The sequence below is a fragment of the Paramormyrops kingsleyae genome, chromosome 25, assembly GCF_048594095.1.
Source record: "Paramormyrops kingsleyae isolate MSU_618 chromosome 25, PKINGS_0.4, whole genome shotgun sequence".
In the NCBI taxonomy this organism is placed as follows: Eukaryota; Metazoa; Chordata; class Actinopteri; order Osteoglossiformes; family Mormyridae; genus Paramormyrops; species Paramormyrops kingsleyae.
In genome coordinates, this window is record NC_132821.1 from 27,604,536 (window position 1) to 27,619,333 (window position 14,798).

At 44.9% G+C, this 14,798-nt stretch overlaps 1 protein-coding gene across 4 annotated transcripts in view; it reads left to right on the forward strand.

The window, feature by feature from the left end:
* Window positions 1-14,286: 14,286 nt before the first annotated feature.
* LOC111853082 (RNA-binding protein 47) overlaps window positions 14,287-14,798 on the forward strand; it is a 28,322-nt gene continuing 27,810 nt past the window's right edge. The window contains exon 1 of one of the 4 annotated variants that reach the window (XM_023829617.2): window positions 14,287-14,436. The gene's annotated coding sequence lies outside the window, so the exon portion shown is untranslated. The other 3 variants (XM_023829622.2, XM_023829619.2, XM_023829624.2) reach the window with 3 other exon arrangements.

Genomic DNA, 14,798 nt, shown 5'->3' on the forward strand with positions numbered 1-14,798 from the left:
ATATACCTTAACAGCTTTAATATGCATTAATAACACACATTGTATGATAAATAATTGTTTGTTATTATCACATATTTTTTATTAATGTATATTATAGCTGTTAAGGTATGTTATCATGTTAAAATATACTTTAGACTGCTTATGAATATTCTATGAATGTGTTATAAATACATTATGAAGGTGCACTGAATGTTCTAAGAATCGATTATAAATGAATGTATAATGTAAAAAAATTTATGTAAAACATTACTGTTATTTTACGAATATTCAACACCGTGATGAGATCGCTTCAATCAGAAACCAGACATAACCACTGCTAATATAGTGTACATGATGTTTATGTAATGCTTGTTTTAGCTTTTTTTCCTGAAAATGGAAAGATTCTGCAACCAAAAGGTGTGAGAGCCTTGGAAAGATCAAGAACAATAGCTGTCAACAACAAGGCACGGGAAATGTATGCATCTCTGAGAACAATTCCCACAGATCGAGGGACACACTGTGTTTATTACGCAGCCTGTCCTAGAATCTATTTCCCTCGATGTTTGGACAGATTTGCTTCAGATATCATCTGTGGCAATCATTTTCCCTGTAGGATACTAAATATTACGAAGAATCTGGGATTTTGCAGTACGAAAGACTATCAGTACTGACCCGTGTTCCCACTTTATGGACAAAGACGAACAGGCAAGGTTTGGTATAGTAATCAGACAGATGGCATGTTGGGATTGATAGTACACAGGATTCTGGAGAAATTTCAGTCTGCTGTTTTCCCAACTAGACAGATCAGCATCAATTGACGGTAATAACAAATTGTCAATGCAAATTGTCAATGCTGTACGACAGAAAACGATAGAATGTCTTTCAGCAAAGGGTTTGATCGTCCTATCACAATGAGGAAACCCTTAATCCTCAAGTTCCATATCAGAGATGGATTTATGTTACCACTGAAACACAATGAAATCCATTCTGGTCTGCTTCAGAGCTGTGTGTGTTAAGGTGCCGTACGTCTGGACGTTTCTGTAGATGAATCAGCCTCTGGAGGAACATGGGACCATCCGCCATCCAATCAGCCTTCTGCTCTTTGCTATTCATTGATGTCATTTGTGGGCACTGTTATTCACATTACAAATTCACTCAAAGATCTGAACATGATACGCATATATTCACATGGCATTCGCCTTATTTAGCAAACGCTTTTGTCTGAAGCAACATACAAGGGAGGATCAGAGAGGAGGAGCTTCTGGCAAACAGATTTGGAACAGATAACGAATGCTGATGTGAAATTGACTCTGGCCTGCTGTGTGGCTCTGCCTGTGATCAGAAGGTCGTCGGTTCAAATCCCATAGATGGCAACGTGGTTTGCCGTTGGGCCCATGAGTAAAGCCTTTAAATCCCTCTGACCCTTCTGTATGATCTTTACTTTGGACAAAAGTGTCTTCTTAATATAGGTAATGCTGTTATTAAAGAGTGCAAATCTCAATATCTCAGCTGTGCATTCTATGTTACTATAAAACAGACTCCAAACCAGCTTTTTACGACACCCTCATTTTCTCGACCTGGCAGCCCTGTTCATCACGCTCTGCTCCTCCATGTTACTCACAGGTGAAGGTGTTGAAGGCCAGCTCGTAGGCCCAATGCCGGGATGCCTCGTCCTTGGCCTTGGGCACGGGTGGCTTGATCTTCTCCCCGTAATTTACCAGCCTGCACACAGATGACGTCTCCAAGCGGAAGCTCTGGAAGATGGTGGCCGCCAGGAGGTACACGTGATCTGGGGGCCCAGCTGTCGTCCATTGAGGGGCCCCAGGAAGCGGTGTGGAAGGCTTATCTGTGACGGAGTCTGCCTCATCCTGCAGGCTCAGATCCTGGAAGAGGGAGACAGGACAGCCTGCCACCTTCGGCGTCACCATCTTACCAGAGGAGCAGTACACACCAGCAGTACAAATGATCAGAGTGTGTGTGTGTGTGTGTGTGTGTGACACAGCATTCAGGTGGTAACGCCCCCAAGACCTACCGGCTCTTCTGCCTCCACCATGTCACAATAACCTAAACAAAATCATTCACTGCTAGGTCGTTTTGTTTTTTTCCACTTAGCGTCGCAAATTACCTTTAAATTTTAAACACCCGCGATTGAGATGACACTGAATCCGCGAAACAGGACAAAGAAGTTGTCCGGTCAGTTTGATTGAAATCTCGGGGACGGGGGACATACATTCAGCCCCTAGCGCCCTATTCGAGTTTCAGGAAAGCTAACACCGTTGTCGTTTCGTTATCGTTAGCTTTCCGAAACAGAAATATGGAGGCCATGTAAAATGGGGCAGGGAACAGCCAAAGCAAACACAGCATCTTCTCCGCTTTATGCGGGGGGGGGAGGCGGTAAATGGAAAAGTGGTTGATCAATGTGAAACTGCCCGCTGCAAGGGGGGGGATGGGGGAGGGAGAAGCGAAGCTTAAATAAAATGAATGGTTAAGAAAGATGATCCTTCACGTGCCCCGGCTTCGCTCATCTGAAACCGCTCCTGTAATCCGCCGTGCGTACTCGGGTTCTCCTGGTACCAGTTACTCTGACACTGAAATGCATCATTTTGAATAAATAACCAGCTTCCCAGTCCGGGGCGGGGGGATGCCCTCAGGCAGGAACCAGCATATTTACATAGTGCTGCTGAACCGGAGCGCCCTGCTGGCTGTCTAACCAGAGGGTCCTGACCCTTAAATGCTGACATAAAGCATCTTGATAAAGTAGTCAGCGTTAAACGATGCGCTTGTAACGCCGCATTCAGCGCCCCAATGCATACAGATTGCACCCTGCGCACCACTCGCCACCACTCTGAATGGAGATTTCACTAGAGCCGAGACAGTTATAAACAATTAATTTGCCAAAGAAAAGCGCTTGTAAAATACGTTAATGTTAAACGTTAATTCGTTTAGCACTGTGCTATTGCCTCAGTGGAGCTCAGAAAGTAGCTATAACTATACCGGTATGTTCGAGTCAGCTCTTTGGCGAAATTGAGTTTTATATGCTGCCACGTGTTTAATTAGCATTTCCGGCTTGTCGGATATTTTCTACATTAAATGAATATGAAAACAGATCATTTTATCTTTATTTGAAGGTCCCTCAGTCCAAGTCCGCCAAATTACTCATTAATCTTTGCTTGAAAGTACATTTTAAAGCATGGGTATGAAGGAGATTTTCCTCAGACCATGCAGTTGGGGACATCAGTGTGAGTAAGGCTGTCCCAGAAATGTGCATGCAGTGGTGATTTATTAATTCATTTGTTTGATAAAATAAAAACTCAGATGAAGCACTTTTGTCCCTGTTTACATTTGGGTTTTAAATGCTTCCTGGGCAATCTGTTAACGCGAGGCATGATGGAAGGCCAAACCTGGTGTGACTTACTGACAACAAGGGGATTTTATTAATAAATTGAACTCATGAAGCCAGAAACAGGAACCCTGATAGGTCAAACAAAGGCAGGGAGATAACTGAGACTAACAACGCAAAACTGACACCCCATGGGAGCTGGAAAGAGGAAATGGATGCTTGAGGCCCCAAATTAGGGTTAGCAAACTGAGGCTAGGTTTAGGGTCAGAAAAAGTATGGCATTTTCAGGCATCAACATGTGATTTCATGACAGATCTGGGCCCCATAAAATAGGAAACCACAGTTTAGCATGCTTTAGTAGCGTATTTCCTACTTTCCAACAGCCTGTTGTATCACCGTAAGACCCCAAATTAGGGTTAGGGTTAGCAAACTGAGGCTAGGGTTAGGGTTAGAAAAATTATGCGATTTTCTGGCATTAACATGTGATTTTATGTATGAATATCGGGGGCTTAATCCTTTTAAGGACTCAATCTATGGAGGTGTAACCTTTCGTAGGCTGCGTTTTTTGAAGGTCGAACAGAACGCTTTGTCAAAGGAGACATTCTGGCCTTACCCTTGACTCACGAAGGGCCGCTCCTGTCGCCTGGCCGGGAGACCCCCACCTGACCCCTGCACAATGAATCTTGGGTGTTGGAGTGAGAAGGACCCATCAGGCGGATCCTTCGAGACTCGGCAAAGGAAGGATTCATTCTTACGCTGCATTTGAAAATGCCTTAGAAATGGGGCAGTCTTGTCGCACGGCTGTGACACATTTGGGCTTCGAATGCAGCCCCTGAAGGATGCAGCCCCTGAATTTGGAACAGCGCTGAATACGTGTAAATGAGGTATTGCGATCTGATGTCACAATAACCGTGCGTGGGACAGTAAGGACGTCTGAGCGCAAGTGGTCAGCTGAACACCTCGTAGAGACGCGATGACAGACGCAGGCGTAAACGACGATGTGTCTCAGCTGTCCACTTGTGACCCGATGGCCCAAGATGAATTTTTAAACTAAATGTAAACAGAGCCTTTGACGATAATGTAATGTGTGCATTGGGCATTAATTAAACACCAAGGTTTAGTGCGTCTGCTAAATGAGATGCATCGGTATGTGTTTTAGTGTCATTTTTTAAAAAACTGCACAGAATCCCCAGCGATACGCTGCCATCACCTACGCAGGTTCGAGACAAAGCACCTGACATTTAATTAGAGGATGGGGAAACATTTGGAGAGGACATACCTGCTGAGCTGCATCGAACTGTATGCTTATGTGAGTAAGCTGGCCAAGCCATAGCGCCAGTTACAGTTTCAGATTCCCAATGTGAGGCTCAAAATTGGCAGTAGCTGGCAGTTAAATAAATAACACAAAAACTGTTTGAAATTCTGCTAAATAAATGTAATCTGTTTTACAGCTTGTGTTTCCAGGATTAAAGTAAAAAAAATCAATGTCCTCTTTTCCTCTTTATATTTTATAATCCTATGATTAAATGGCACCAATAATGAACGTTAGCAGTGTGGACAGATGAAAGCGTCATGTGACTGACCATGCAGTGGTTTTCCAGTGCTGTTTATTTGGTGCTCGTTCATAGGGAGCCTACAGCCTGTTCCAGAGAACATTGGGATGTCAGTCTGTCGCAAGGTTTATAGAGAATATCGGCAAAAATCACAGTGAGAACATCCAAAACATTGAACGAAGAGAGCTGAGGCAGAAAAGGGTCACAGTGCTACCCACCGAACCACAACCCCAGCCCTGTCAAGAAGGGTCTGTCCGCAGAGCCGCAGAGCTGTAGTTTTACACCAACCGTTTTACACCATTGATTTCACACCAGCCGTTTTACACCAGCAGTTTTACAATGGTCCAATGGTCAAGCCCTATCGTCATAACTAATTTGCTGCAACATGAAAGCATGTATATTAAAATTTGTTTTCTGAATCATTATGTATTTGTATCATACATGTGACACGTCTGATAATAACTAATAATCAATATTTATCGATAATGTGTCATTTTTTGCCTCATTACTTTCTATTTGTAAAGTCGATTGACTGTACTGCTGTGTGTGAACAGTACCATTTCAGTACAGTTTCAGACTGAGCGATATATCAATGAAATATCATATTGTGATTATGGGCCCTATGGCCTGGCTGTCTGCGTTAACCCTTGTAAAATGCAGTATCATTCTCACCAGGAGGGGCAGTACAATAATCCTAGCAGCCTGTCTGAGCGGCTAGGCTTAAGCCAAGTTCATACGTCACTTTTCCATGTGCCGTTAGACCTGCTTTGTACCCCTGGAGAAAGTGCTTCAGTCTTGGGTAATTTTATTAATTCTGTGTGTTATGTGAGTCTCTTAGGGTGAACTGTAGGGGAAAGGTTTTCTTCCAAGAAATGGGATCACCATAATTCCCAGGATTATTCCACTTTAATTTCCAGACTAGCTCTGTGAATCGGACCAGTCAATATTCATCTGTTAAGTCTTTTAAAACAGCTTTGTTGGTGTTTCTGGATTACTCATGGTCATGACCAGCAATCTGTAACTTACTATAAAGTGTTTTTGGAACTGTGTATCCAGCCAATTCTAGTGAAAAACAAAGCACAATGCAAAAAGAGTTAATGTGTTGTTACAGCTCTAGACACATGCCACTGTTTAGACATAAGAAGTATGAATGTTGGAGCATTGTCTTTTAATAATTAATATCCAGAATAAACAATGGCCCCCAGGATGGTCCCTGTCTTGTCCCTCATTTCCTCATTTGGCCAGCAGGTGTCGCTTGCCATCTTGCTTCTCTCTGCCTTCCTAGCTTTCGAGTCCTTCGTGATTGCTAACAACCCACACTTGTTCCTTATTATCCACAGCTTTTTCGTTTGGGTAATTCATCAACGGCCCACACCTGTTTCTTGTGTAGTCCCGGTTAATTGTGTATACCCATGCCTGCCTTTACCCAGTTCCTCGGTTGGTCATTGTATGTGTTACTTGCCAGTGCTTCTGTGAATGTTGTACATTTTGTTTGTCTTGTCATAGTTTCTTGTGTCCCTGTTTTGTCCATTCTTGTTTTGATCCCTTTTGTTTCTTGTCTGTTTAATCATTTCAATAAAATCCCCTTGTTGCTACTGAGCCGCACTGTTGATTGTTCCTTCCCATCATGCCCCACCACAACAGCTGGCAGGACCATTCTAACTAAATACTGTAGTGGCATGTGTGATTAAATCTGAACCTCCTTAAAAGATATTCGTAGAGGTACAATCCACCTTTTATGCTTTTATGGTATCAGTGAACTTTTTCCACCTGTTAAAGAATCATATCCTTCATGCTAGGGAATTTCAGAAGTTCTTACCTTGTAAATTCTAGGGATGTAAAAGAAAAAAATTCAATTTAACCAGAAGTAACCTGCTGTTACGTCCATTAAGGTGGAATGAGGCAGAATTATGTTCTTTGTCTGGTATTAAAAGCCATGAGGCAGAAATCAAACAAGATACATGGGAGCCCTGGGTCTATGTTCTTATGTTCTATGTGCAGGTGACGAGAACCGGAGATGCAGCTGACTGGACGGCCGGGATGGAGAGGAGCTGGAGTGCCATGGAAGGAGCATTCAGGTTTGCATCACCTGTGAAGTACCTGCGCCACTATGTTAAGGCTTGTCTAGATGCATATTCAATAACCCCCAGTGACTCGAAGACCTTTTATATAAAAAACACTGCTATAATACACCATTAACTTAACCACCATCATCATCATCATCATCACTGCTTTTCCAGGTGAGGGTGACATTTAAAATCAATAATAAATGAGGGAAAAATTAATAATGCTATGTGTATAATAGAAAGATCTATTTAAAAAAATGAAAAGAACTCTAGTGATGCGATATTTACATTTACTTCCCCCTACAGTATTTGCATGATAAAAAAGGCAGAATTTAAAAATGCCATTGAAGGGGGCAGGAACACGAGCAGAGCTCATGGCCAGTTAACAAGGAAGCGTCTCTGCAGGCTTGTATGCTGTGCTTTGCCCAGATTGTCAGCAGTTTGGTTAATCGTTAGGAAGTGAATTGACTCATGCGGAAAGACGGAGCGTTTTTCTACATTTGGCTCTAGATTGCCCTCTGCTGGCAGGATCCCATTTAGCAGCTAGAATTATCGTCTGCGCTTTTTACAGAATTTTATTTTTTCAGGACATTTTTCTCTGGTATATACTTATATATATATATTGATGGCAGTGTTTGTTTCGGGATTCCTTAAGGCACTGTTGCGGTGAGGAAGAAATGTACAATAGAAAGGCTGGGCTTTTAACATCCAATTAAACAGGTAGAGTGTTATTGTGCGACAATTGCGCATCCACTAGAGGGCACTACATACAGGACAAAGACACCATGTCTTGCAACTTCAGTATTGACTGCATATAAATTACAGCAGCGTTAACTTCAGATTGTGAAGTCTGTAATTTATAGAAGAATTGAGCAGCCTCTGGATGATTGCACAACAGGCTTTATGGCTTAAATCTAGTCACTAATCACACAAATCCACAGGCATGTAATAATAAGCAACTTGCTCTGATCTGTTTATCATGCTCCCTGTGTTAATTATGTCCCACATATAAGGATAAAACTTAGTCTTCCTGACCTTATTATGTCCAGAAAAGTTGTGTATCCACAGAAGAATAATTGGCGAAAATTATATTTATCTGCATGAAAGAGAAAATTGCTTCATACTCGTCACACCATTTAGTTCTGTGGTTATAGTGTCATAAAATGCATGAATGAAAATTCCTGGTGCCCTTCCCGAAATGTGCGACAGGGGCCGGTTCGTTTCCAGGCGTGCGGCTTATTATGGTGTATGGTGGCTCGTACGTGACTGGTTGCCGCGATTGCTCTGGGTTAGGAACCCCTGTCTGCCGGCTAGTAAGCTGATCTGGAATTCCAGTAATAAGGGTCTAATCTGTACAGGAAGGTGCTGAGCAAGACCCACGATTGTTCCAGCTGCTTACTCCCCCAGCCCACTAACCTCGTTTCGCTGTACCCCTCACACACCCCCCCACCCAAAGATCATCCGTCTGATCTTTTACGGCATGAGAATCAAGCTTGCGCTTCAGGTGCTTTCTGAGATAATTGAAGTAGCTGGTCTGCTAACAGCAAGCACTTTGCCCCTTAGTCAGCTGTGATCCTGTATCTCCTACTACCTTCACCGCTCTTCGTTCACTTACATTCCCAGTTTGTTTACTCCCCCTGTTTTGCGTCCCGTACTGCGTCTGCCGGTAGGTGGACGGTCTCGCGTTAAAAGCATGTGTAGAATTTCTTGCATACGTACTTGAATGCTGTCTTGAATTGTCTTGCATATTATGCGTCGTACTGGGGCACACCCAGCAAGACAAATTCCTTGTATGTTTAACATACTTGGTCAATAAAGGTTCTGACTCTGAAATGACTACAACACATTCCACCAGACTCATATTTAATCTTTTTTTCCTTCTCGTTGGGGCCTGGGAGGAGTCAAACAAAGTTGGTTTCAAGAACATGTTGGGCTGGCATCGCTAAAGGTACAAAGTTTTAAAAGTGGAAAAAACTGTAACTCTGGGAACAAGGTTGATTTATTATTGACATTGGCCCTGATCAGCGTAAGTGGCAGGATGAGATCTTAGAGTGTAATTTTGTGAATGTTTACGTTAAAGCTCTGATGTTTTTTCACGCTTGCAAAAGTCAGAATCAGGTGACACTGGTAGCATGTCAGCTAGGGAATCGACATATTTATATGGTGAACATCTTAGAAATCTGACATGTGATAAACTTATATTCGATCCAAGCTAGACGCCTGTGCACCTGTGTAAATGGTACTTTGGGTAAAACCTGGTGACTCTGCTAATATGGAAACAGATGCTAACCTACATGTACAGATGCCCCGATGGTGCGTTTGCTGTGAATATTATGCTTCAGGCAGGACCGTGACCTTTGACCTTGGGCCCCATACAGTAGCAGAGGAGGTGGGGGGGGGCGGGCCCCCATACCGGGCAGCAAATTTCACAGAGTGTCCCTTTTGATAACAGACGATCAGGTAAAATTTGCAACAATGTACCCAGAATGTACCCAGAATGTACCCTGAATGTACCCTGAATGTACCCAGAATGTACCCAGAATGTACCCCTCTGTGAGTTGACAATTTTTACCGAACCTCATATATGGGCTCTGGACACCAGGGTGTCTGGCTTTGAAGCAGCCCCTGGGGCTCTGGCCAGTTCATCCCCCTCCTCCAGTAATTTAGTAGCTTTGGGCTGATCAACAGTCTAGCAGTAAGACCCCATAATCAGCATTTCCTCCTGCTGGTCTTAGTCACGTTCAGCTGTCTTGGGCCTGGACGGAGACACCATGTGTAAATCAGGGCTGCCCAACTCGCTGATCTCAATCTACTGGAGAATCGCGTCATGATTCGAAATCGATTCTCAAGAGTGTTAAGAGATAATGCTTAATTATTTCAGTGGTAGCCAACCGGTCTGTTGTTAAGTTGTCACAAAACAACTTCTATTCCCTTCTGATCAGTGCCTCCCCCTCCCCCCTACCCCCCATCGGCAAAATGTACCGAAATATGAAATAAGTCGTCTCCATTCGGTGTCTCGCCAAAGTATTTTCTTTGCAAAAGTAGCTCACTGTAAAAAAAAAAAAGATTGGAAACCACTAGAGTAAACACTCAGGCTCAATCAGAGAAATGGGGAGATTGTAGAAAGACTCCAGCATGTTTTTATGCTGTATTTGCTAGAAGAAACGCTGAGCTGCTACTCGCTTGTTTATCGTACTATTGCACAAGCGGAGAGCTCGATAAGCGCTTTGTCTCCCTATCACAAGACATGCCAGTTGAGGTCAAGAAAAGGAAAAGTTTTATATCATGTGATAATAAAGTGTGACTTCTCCAGGGATCCGGGGGGGGAGGGGAGGGGGGGGTGTCTATATTTTACGGACTCATATTTACTTTGACATGCAGCCTGGAATACAAAATGGAAGTCAGATCATTTTCTTTGAACATGGCCAACCTATCGGCTTAGGGTTAAGTGATAAGCATCTGGAACAAGACTTTGAGATAAGATCTGAGGAAAAACACAGCTTATTTTGGGCTAAGGTGTAAAGGACGTGAAACAAAGACATTGTCGTGTATCTGGAAATGTAGCCTCTTCTCTTTGCTCCTCCTCCTTGCTGTACTGAACTTCCAACTGCCCCATAGGGGGCAGTATGGGGCTCAGTGGGTTCGGGCACAGTATCTGTGATCAGAAGGTCGCTGGTTCAAATCCGCCGAATGAACAAAACATAATTTAAATTTTACATTCATCAGTGCCGAGCTGGTATCCCTTTGAAGCTGAGTGAGAAACTCTGTTTTGTGTGTTTTTGTGTCTTTTAAGCAAACTCATGTTAACTGCAGCATTCGACAATAAAACACTGTCTTATTTTCACCAAAAACAGCGTGTAAGTGCGCTGGAAACAGATTTAGGGGCGTCGTCATGATTTTGGTCTTTCTTAGATAGGAGGGGAGCGATAGCTCTGCATTCCCCAGGCTGAACTGCGATGAATGCCGGAGAAATTTCCTTGTGGAGGGATTTTGCTTGTGTCTGCCTTGCTTCTCCGCTTTCTTTTGTTTTCCGTTGCGATGGACGGAAGGGGCTGTTTAGGGGCCGCTTTGTCAGCGCTGAAAGGCTTTTTCCGTCTCACTCTTGTTCTTCTCACAACGTGGCGCTCCCTCCGGGAAGAAGTGTCCATAAAGAGGCGTAACAGGATCGCGGAGTATAACACCAGATCGCTTGAACGAGGGCCTTTGAGACTGGGCTCGCCTTTTGTGCCGCGGGACCCCGCACTGCGATCGCCGGTACCTTTCGGGTCTGCGCTCCCAACCCGAGACTGGAATGGAAATTGTAGCCCTAGAGCGCTAGACGCACCACGCCCTGAAGGGGGCGAAAGGCCGCTCAGGCTAGAGGTCGCCCCAGGGTAACTTTTGGCTTCTGAGGCACGTAGCTGTCTCCCAGAATCCTCCCAGCATGCTTTGCTGTAACTTAGCAACATTACAACAACCTTCCTGCCACGTAAAGGCGGGACACAGCAACTGCATATTTTATCGTATTTAATTGAGTTATGACCGAATTTGGTTCTTTTAGGTTTTATCTCATGTCCTAGTTCAATTATACTCCCCTTTGAAAAAAATGCTACCATTTACCTACCTGCTCCACATAAAGGTGGACAGTCAAAACACTTTAAAACCTTTTTTCTCAGTTTCAGTGTCAGTGCAGTTGCTGTGTTTCACCTCTGTGGGGCAGTATTGTGGACCCTTGCCTGGATGGTGACAGGGCTGCTCACCCAGCATAATGTCAACACAGCGAAAACACGTGAAGCGTCTCCAGTTCAATCTGGAAAATCCGTGTGGCCTGCATGCCGTGGCGAGGCGGTACCGTCTGCCGGTTATGTAACCGCCCATCAGTGTGGGACAGGCTTGCGGTGGAACCGCTGAGGTCCATGGACACTGGAACAGTTCCTCAAGCGGGAGCCCAAACCCGGCTTTCTCAGCGTCTCGCTCCAAAGCCATCACCGACGCCTCTCTGTGTCAGAGTTGCTTCCTCTTCCAGCTCCATCCCGAAACTGCCTCCCTGCGTTGTGTTTCAATTTGGCTCAAACCGGTGTGTATGTCACTGTTCCCAGAAAGCCACTGGCCGCACGGCTGCTCTGCAAGCGCATGCGTAATGCATATATTTGCATGCCGCTGGTGCATTCTTTACGTTCACGGGAGAAGTTTAACTTTAATGCCATAAAAATAGGGCTTTGCTCATACTGTGGGGTTTGACGCTTTGGTGCTCGTCCAAAATATGCAAACGCGGCCTCAACAGAGGATCTGGAATTCACCTCTGTTTTTCTTTTTCGTTCTACGGCGCTATTAAAAGTTCCAGCAGTGACGATCCCGCTCCCAGGGCGTGTCGGACAGCCGGATTGTTGCAGCAACACGTGACTCATCTCGGTTCCATGTCCTTGTCACGGGGACATTGCGTGGACCTTCCTTTGGAGGACGTGCTTCTCTGATGGTTACTGTTCCTGTGGCTCTGACAGGGGGGGGGGCAGGGTGTGTGGGAGTGTAGGCAGTGTCCCACGGGGGCCCCGAACAAGGTAAGCCTGGCTCAGGGGCCTTTGAAGCTCTCATCCTGGTGCAGTATGGGGATAAGGCAGGGATGTGAGGTGAGAGCGACTCTCTGATCCTGAAGCCTATCATTGCTTCTCAGCGAAACTGTAAGGGGCAGGTTGAACTCGAGTCCCTTTACGGATCTCCAAATGGGTCTGTCTGCCGTTTAAGGGGCCTCAATGCACAGGAGAGGTATGACGATGAGGTGAGGAATAGAGAGCGTACTGTGCCAGCCATAAGTTTGGACACAACTACCCAGAGAAAGATTTATTTGTACCATTCTCTACATTTTAAAACAATTATAAAGATATCAACACTATAACATATATTGAATCAGGAACTGACAAGAAAAAAATAAAATAAAAATTAATTTGTTGAGGGAGGAGGCAGCTCTGTGGACTCGGAAGGTTGCTGGTTCAAATCCCTGGATCGCAAGGCCCTTAACCCCATGTTCTCCGGGGACTGGCTGACCATACTTTCTCCTCTACGCCAGTTTCATGAGGTGGCCTCCTGGGACACATATACACACATATATATGCTGAGCATTCATTGGCGGATTGTCCTTCATTCTCTGGTCAGACTCCTCTGTTAAACATCTCTACTGTGTTTAGGTCAGATGGCCAGGTCATGTGATGCAACACTATCACCCTCCTATTCAGGCAGCTTGACGTATCCTAAGTCTTGACCGGTACTGTAGGTCAGCAAATAGCAGCTCACCGGCCAGATCCAACCCGCCGAGAAAAATATTTGACACCCTGACGGAGGTTTCACTTTTCAGTTTGCGTTTAAAAACACAAGATGGTATCTCACTAAACCGATCAGGTGTAGCTATATATTCCATCCACCCACCCATTTTCTGAAACCGCATGTCCTATTCAGGTCGCACGAGCAACTACTTATTAATATTACTGATGTAAAAAAATGTCATTGTAAAAATAAATAATATTCACACAAAACTTAGCTCCAGTGTCATGCGCCTGAAAAACTAAGCTGGCCCCTCAGTGAGCGCCGTTGTAAAACACTGGCCCGTGGTTGAACATGAATTGCCGAATCCTGCTCTAGGTCGTCCTCCGCATGTTTCCCAATGAATGAACTCAGAAGGAGCCTCAACCCACAGCCCAATAGATTGCTAAATACCCCCTAGACAGTTACAATCTAACACTCGCTCCTTACATACACAACAGGCTCTTTATCTTAGCCGTGCAGCACATCTCTGCTTTTTCATTTAATCTATCTTTCTGTTCCTTATTTACATATTTATTATATATATATATTTTTTTATTCTTTCATTTATTTACTTTACATTTAACTTTCATCTCACTGCAGGCTGTAGTCTGACTGTATACTTTGCAGGTGACAAATAAAGATACTTGAATCCCTGAATGTGCGATTGATCTTAACACCCAAAAGCTCAGCAGGGCCGATCATACGAGGGTCATAGACATTATTTCCTGGCTCATTTACCGCTGGATGAGCATGCTGTGGCATTTCTGTCACCTGCAGTACCAGAAAGGTGTCACCATTTGTGCACTGTTCAGTTTATTTATATTTCAGTGTATATGGCTATTACCCTAAGTAGTACACCCTCCCTGCTGCATTGTGCATGTGTGGGGGACCCTAGCGTAAGGTGTGAGTGGGGGGGGGGGATCCTCATTCAGGTCCTAACTCCGGTGTCCTCTGCCCTCCTCTTGCACCACGCCGGTGTCCCCCCCCCCCCCCCCCACTGTGTCTCTGCACGCGTGGTTTCTTGAAACAGAAAGAGAATCGGAGCTACTTCTCTATTCAGCGATTCCTCTAAAGCGCCTCCCACGCAGCGCCCTGAGACGACACGCTGCTCCATCGAGCACCCGGGAGACGGAGTGCGACACCCCGGGCCGAAGCTGAGGGGTGAAGACGGGGAGGTCAAAGGTCTCCAGGAGTCGGCCGCGGAGACCCCGCTTCAGAACCAGTAAGAGCAGCCGGCGGTGCTCGGTGAGAGAACGGGTCATTTGGGTCACGAGAATGCTCTGGACCTTGTTTTCTTAACTAGCACACGAGGGACTGCGAAATCGCACAAAGGAAGTACCTTATTTTACGTCTATTACAAAGGTATGTGGACTCAGATCGTCAGTCATGATCACGACAGGTCAGCGATCTTTCCTGATCCACGACAGGTTTTCCTGTCCTGGGGCAGAATGTCATTTCCTTGCTCCTCCTCCTCCTCCTCTTCTCCGCTGTCTGCTTTTTACCTTTCCTATCTCCTAGCTGACCTCCCGCACAGGTAAGCAGAATGAAAGGGGCAGGCAAGGGAGACCGTGAACGACGTGTTAG